This window comes from Scomber japonicus, chromosome 12 (assembly GCF_027409825.1).
Source record: "Scomber japonicus isolate fScoJap1 chromosome 12, fScoJap1.pri, whole genome shotgun sequence".
Lineage (NCBI taxonomy): Eukaryota > Metazoa > Chordata > Actinopteri > Scombriformes > Scombridae > Scomber > Scomber japonicus.
Genome location: NC_070589.1, coordinates 32474018 through 32481232, shown reverse-complemented (window position 1 = coordinate 32481232; position 7215 = coordinate 32474018).

Below are 7215 nucleotides of genomic sequence, written 5' to 3'. Positions count from 1 at the left end.
TCACAAATCATTCATGAAAACCTCCTCAGTCCTTAACCCTTAAACAGACCTTACTAGTTATGTCATTTGCACCTCAAGTAAGGAAGGAAGGAAGGAAGGAAGGAAGGAAGGAAGGAAGGAAGGAAGGAAGGAAGGAAGGAAGGAAGGAAGGAAGGAAGGAAGGGAGGGAAGGAGGGAGGAGGAAGGAAGGGAAGCAAGGGATGAAGAAGGAAGGAAAGGAAGGAGGGAGGAAGGAAGGAAGGTAGGAAGGAAAGGAGGGAAGAAGGAAGGAAAGGAGGGAGGAAGGGAAGGAAGGGAGGAAGAAGGAAGGAAAGGAAGGAGGGAGGAAGGAAGGAAGGAAAGGAGGGAAGAAGGAAGGAAAGGAGGGAGGAAGGGAAGGAAGGGAGGAAGAAGGAAGGAAGGACAGAAGGAGGGAACATTTACCCTAACAGCTGAACTTAGATCTGAGGAAGGAAGTAAGGAAGTAAGGAAGGAAGGAAGGAAGGAAGGACAGATGAAGGAAGGAAGGAAGGAAGGACAGCAGGAAGGTTAAAGAGTCTGTATCTCCTGGTGCACGTTGTCTGTTTAAGGGTTAATAAACTGGTGATTAATCCTCAGTGAAGCTTTCAGAGAGCAGAAAGAGTTTATTATTTAGTTTTTACACATAATGCTGTATAATAAATGATGATGATGATGATGATGATGATGATGATGAATGTGATGAATGGTACTTTTGAACACTTCCTTTTTTAACATATTCTGGGTCACATGAGGATAACTCATCACATTTCTGACTAAAAAGAACATTTTTAAGGTGTTTCTTTCTTTTCTTTCAAATGTTAGAAATGGATCAAATTAGACCAGAGGTGTCAAAGGAAGGAAGGAAGGAAGGGAGGAAGGAAGTACAGAAGGACAGAAGGAAGGACAGATGGAAGGAAGGAAGAAAGGGAGGAAGGAAGTACAGAAGGAAGGAAGGAAGACAGAAAAGGAGGAAGGAAGTACAGATGAAAGGGAGGAAGGAAGTACAGAAGGAAGGAAGGAAGACAGAAAAGGAGGAAGGAAGTACAGATGGAAGGAAGGAAGGACAGATGAAAGGAAGGAAGAAAGGGAGGAAGGAAGTACAGAAGGAAGGAAGGAAGACAGAAAAGGAGGAAGGAAGTACAGATGAAAGGGAGGAAGGAAGTACAGAAGGAAGGAAGGAAGACAGAAAAGGAGGAAGGAAGTACAGATGAAAGGGAGGAAGGAAGTACAGAAGGAAGGAAGGACAGAAGGAAGGAAGGAAGGACAGATGAAAGGAAGGAAGAAAGGGAGGAAGGAAGGAAAACAGACAGGAAGGGTCAAGGGTCGCATCCCTTGGCGGGCCGGTTCTGGCCCACGGGCCGCATGTTTGACACCCCTTGAATTAGACCCTGAACAGAGAAGCCACTGAGTTGGAAATAGTCCTGAAACCAGATTATCATTAAACCAGGCCTCTACCTTCCTTCCTTCCTTCCTTCCTTCCTTCCTTCTTTCTGTCCTTCCTTCCTACCCTCCTTCCTTCTGGCATTCCTACCTTCCTTCCTTCTGTCCTTCTTTCTGTCCTTCCTTCTTTCCTTCCTTCCCTCCATCTGTCCTTCCTTCCTACCCTCCTTCTTTCTGTCCTTCCTTCCTACCCTCCTTTCTTCCTTCCTTCCTTCCTTCCATCTGTACCTCCTTCCTTCCTTCTGTCCTTCCTACCTTCCTTCATTCGTAGATATCAGCTGAATATTCTTTATAACAGATTCATGCTCCCTGTCAGATGACCTTTGACCTCATATCAGAAGAGTGCTGCTCCCCAGATGATGATCCTTTTCTTCCTTCCTTCCTTCCTTCCTTCCTTCCTTCCTTCCTTTCTTCCCCCCCACAGTAAACTCTACATGCTTTTTAAATAAAGAACTAAATATATAAATGATGTGTTACTGTACAGAGTGAGTTCAGTGTGAAGCTTAATGAGCGCTTCCTTCCTTCTGTCCTTCCTTCCTTCTGTCCTTCCTACCTGTCTTCTCTCCTTCCTTTTGCCTGTCCTTCCTTCCTTCCTTCCTTCCTTCCTTCCTTCCTTCCTTCCTTCCTTCCTTCCTTCCTTCCTTCTTTTTAATGATCCGGCCCACATGAGATCAAATTGGTGTGTATGTGGCCCTCGAATGAAAATGAGTTTGACACCCCTGGTCTAATCAGTATTGATCACAGTGCTGCTCCCCAGATGATGAACCCTTCCTGACCCCCCCCCCCCCCCCCCCCCACAGTAAACTCTACATGCTTTTTAAATGAACTAAACTAAATCTATAAATGATGTGTTAGTGTACTGAGTGAGTTCAGTGTGAATCTTAATGAGCGCTGCAGCAGCCTCTAGAGGCCTCTACCTTCCTTCCTACCTTCCTTCTTTCTGTCCTTCCCTCCTACCTTCCTTCCTTCCTTCCTTCCTACCTTCCTTACTGTACTGTTCAGTGTGAAGCTTAATGAGCGCTGCAGCAGCCTCTAGAGGGCGCTATTTATAGCTGATAACAGTAATAATGATCCTCTGCTGCTCTACAGTACAGACTGTCTTTAATCTCAGCTCATGTCAACATTTATCTGAGTCTGATAATAAAGTTCCTGTTGCCTTTTATCCTTTTCTTCTTCTTCTTCTTCTTCTTTTTCTTCTTCTTCTTCTTCTTCTTCTAATATTAATGACATATTGAGTCGCTCTGTTGTGAAGATGAATCAGAAGAAAAATATCTTTTTTTTTTTACAGTTCATTCTCTCCTTCCTTCCTTTTGTCCTTCCTTGTGTCCTACCTTCCTTTCTTCCTTCTGTCCTTCCCTCCATCTGTCTGTCCGTCCTTCCTTCCTTCCTTTCTTCCTTCCTTGTGTCCTACCTTCCTTTCTTCCTTCTGCCCTTCCTTCCATTTGTCCTTCCTTCCTTCCTTTCTTCCTTCCTTGTGTCCTACCTTCCTTTCTTCCTTCTGTCCTTCCCTCCATCTGTCTGTCCTTCCTTCCTTCCTTCTGTCCTTCCTTCCTAAACATTTATCTGAGCCTGATAATAAAGTTTCTGTATCTCGTTTGCTGCCTTTTATCCTTCAGCTTCTTTAATTCTTCTTCTTCTTCTTCTTCTTCTCATTATTCTTACATCACTTCCTGTTCTGTCTGCAGCTTATTAGTTTGAACCTGAACCTGAACTCATCAGCAGAGATTAGTTACTGTCCTTCCTTCCTCCCTTCCTTCAGTCCATCTTTCCTTCCTTCCATCCTTCCTTCCTTCTGTCCTTCCTTCCTTCCTTCCTTCCTTTTGTCCTTCTTACCTTCCTTCCTTCCTAACTTCCTTCATTCCTTCCTTCTGTCCTTCCCTTCCTACCTTCCTTCCTTCTGTCCTTCTTACCTTCCTTCTATCCTTCCTTCCTTCTGTCCTTCCCTCCATCTGTCTTTCATTCCTTCTGTCCTTCCTTCCTTCCTTCCTTCCTTCCTTCCTTCCTTCCTTCCTTCCTTCCTCCCTTCCTCCAGCTGTGTTGTCATGGATACTGACATGATTTATAAGAGAGATCATTTCTTATAAAGCAACATTTATCTCTCATTGTAAAATGTATTCATTAGTTCATGTAGATGTTGGAATATAAAATAAAGATATTTGATGAATAAAGTGAGTTTAATTGGTACTGTGACTCCATTTAAGTCCACATCATGATTTATTTACTAAATATAAAACAAAATATTGATTTCAAAGAATTAAAATCATCAATAGATCATCATCAGATGTGACCTCCTTTTATTATAATAATCAACATTTTCATCAGTAACTGTAACTTACATTTATTAAACTATGTAATACTGCTACATGTAACTAGTTACTCCCCAACAATGATCATCAGTGACTTCATTTAAATCTGCACTAAAACTCATTTGCATGTCTGTGATAATTGGTCTTGATGTCACTTTTAACTTGTTATTGTAGCTTTAATATCTTTTAATATCTTTTAATGTGGTTTGTTTAGTGTTAACTCTTCATAATCTTATTCTCATACAAATATAGTTCATTATTATAATTATTATAATTAGCTGGGATCGGTTTGACTCTTTGCATAATTGATATCAGTAAACTCATCTTTTATGCTTCTTTGATTTATATGAAAGTACATTTACAGTGTGGTCAGTCTGTGCGCGCGTTCATGTGCAACGTGCATGTTTGCCTACACGTGTGTGCATGACTGTGCATATATAACAGCGAGCCTCCATCTGTCTGCGGTTACATGCGTGTTTTCTCCTCATGAACGCATCAAGGTGTAGCTCCTGCGCGTGCACATAAACTATCGCACGCGCACGTCGTTTCTGCGTTGCTTGCCGATGAAAGCTGCTCTCTCTCTCCCTCTCTCTCTCTCCCTCTCTTGCTGCCTCTCCTCCGTGTTTCTCTTCAGTTTCAGTATCGACCTCCTTCACGCAGCATCTCTGCTCTCGATCCTCCGTCTCCACCCTCCTCCTTCTTCTTCTCCTCCTCCTCTTCTTCCACCGCCACCACCACCACCACCACCTCCTTCTTCTTCCCTCTGCAGGTGGATGGAGGCTGGGAGCCCCGGAGACTCGAGCCATGCACTGGATCCGCTGCCGGTAAGGCTCGGTGTGTCTGGTTGGAGCCGTGTTTGTGTTGAGCTTGCATTAAGTGTGTTTTTATTTGGTGTGTGTGTGTGTGTGAGGGGATGCAGCGTGATGCCAGGTCTTTGTCTACAGTGTGTGTGTGTATGTGCATGCGTGTGTGTGTTTTGAAGGTGTTTGTTAAGTCGGCAATTGTTGCTTGAAGCCTCGTTTAGATGTGTAATTGATGGTTGATGTTGACAGACGCTCCACTGGACGATTCAGGTGATTTCTCGTCTTGTGTCGCACTACATTTCTCTTAATGTTGCTAAAAAATAAGGAGCAGAAACACGTCTGTGCTGCTCCACTGTGAGTTTATCCGACTTTGTGGTGATCTCACCTCCTCTGTTTGCATCCCTGGAATATTTACAGTCTTTTTTTTTTTTTTTTAATGGGCGTGTAGCTTCTGTTCGGGTTTTACGCACAAATCTTCCACATCTCATATCGGATTTCTGCTCCTTGTACCCCTAAAAAAATGCACCACATGCCGATGCTGCCCCCAAAATGTAAATGTAACACTCTCTCTCTCTCCTCCTCCTCCTCCTCCTCCTCCCTCTCCCTCCATCACTCCTCCTTTTCTCCTGTTTTTCCAGTCAGACTGCTGAGCACCTCCCTTCGCGCCGGGGACCACATCCTTAAATGACCCGCGGCTGAAGGAAAGGGGGGTGGTGGGGTGGGTGGGGGGTGTTGTCTCCAGATCCAGCACCTAGCACCCGGATCATGGCATGCTGCCCACACCGGGCATCCAGCACTGACCATGGGGCTCCGGTCCAGGACCGTCGCTAGCGGCTCGGAGGAGCAGAAGAAGCAGCATTCCGGTGCGCCTCCAGGGGACTTATTGGATCAAGGCACCGGCGGCGCGGATAAGGATGGCGCCCTGCTGCTGGTGGGTCAGGGTCGGGAAGACTTTAAGCGGGGCTCTCAGGGCATCGGCATCGGGCTGCTGGCCAAGACCCCCCTGAACTACACCCGGCCGGCCAAGAGGAATAACATCCGCAAGAGGAAGATCCAGAACCTGCTGTATGATGCGCTGGAGAGGCCGAGAGGATGGGCTCTGCTCTACCACGCCTTCGTGTGAGTACATGGACATAAACTACTACTTATTTAAGGCGGTGATTTATTAATAGTTATATAATAGGGGAGACCCGGGTTGGTTGTCACACGGGTTAGGGTTGTTATAGTTTTTACATTTGCATTGGTTTTTAGTTTGTATTTAGTTTTTCTGGTTTAGTTTGAGTGAGTTTAACAAGTGATGAAGTAGTTTAGTTTAGTTTTATAAGTGTTTTAGGTATTAGGAGGAAAGGCTTTGATTAGTAGAAGCTGTGAAGGATGAAATAATGCTGACACTGAGGTATAATGAGCTGTGTTTGTGGTCTCCTGCTTCTCTGAGAGAATTTCCAAGTTGGACTTTTACATTAGTGGGATTTTTCTCTTTTAGCTTTTTATCCCACAAATGTTCCCATCACTCTTTTATCTGCTGCAGGTTGAAGTCTAAATATTCTTATATTCTGCTGTGATGTTTTCTGCCTTGAACAAATTCTTCTTCATCTTTCTATAAAATCATGAATTGCACGTTAAGCGTTTTCTGCTTAAGCGTTATGCAGCAGCCGCTATGCTGCCCCCTACTGGTACTAGCATGTTATGTCAAGACGTCAAACTGAACACAATACAGTAAAAATGGAAAAAAAGAAAACTAAGCTGCAATTCAGTTTATTTTGAGTTAGTTTTGCATCGTTCATTATAGTTTTTATTTAAGTTTTAGTTTTTTAAGGGTCAGAGTCATTTTTCATGTTGGTGTTGTTGTAGTATTTAGAAGCTTGTAGATTATTAGTCATTTAAAAATCAAACACAACACACAACATAATAACTTTGATTGGAGTCAATTTTTAGCTCGCAAGCTTAAGCCGCGTGGTAGCTAGCATAAAATGTTTGTTAAGAAGTCGCATATGTTACGAAAAACAATGTTTTTTTAATAAAGGGTTAGATTTTTTCCAGTACTGTAAATTCCTTCATTTTACTTCTAATTAGAGAGGCAAACAAATAATCACCTGGTTTAAAGTCATGGGGGCATTGATGAGGATTATTATAGAGGTGGTGTTCATTTCAAAACATTTATTTGGTGTTTTGTATCTTAATATGACGAAAAAGTTATACTAAAGGGAAAACCAACCCCAAACCTTGTCAGGGAGTTTTTTGATGGTTAATTACTTCTTACAATAAGTTCTTAAAGTGAAAGTGAAGACTTTAAGCTTCCATTTAATGTTGGAAATAATTATTGAAAGATATTTTAACGATCTCAATTCGCAATTCTCACCAGAGTTAAAGTGTGACAACCGCCCCCAGTCTCCCCTAACCGACCCCGGTCTCCCCTAACCGACCCTCTGGTCTCCCCTAATCGCCCCCGGTCTCCCCTGACTGACCCTGGTCTCCCCTAACCGACCCTCGTCTCCCCTACCAGACCTTGGTCTCCCCCCTAACCGACCCTGGTCTCCCCTAACCGACCCCGGTCTCCCACCTAATCGACCCCGGTCTCCCCTAACCGGCCCTGCTCTCCCCTAACCGACCCTGGTCTCCCCTAACCAACCCCGGTCTCCCCCTAATCGACCCCGGTCTGCCCCCTA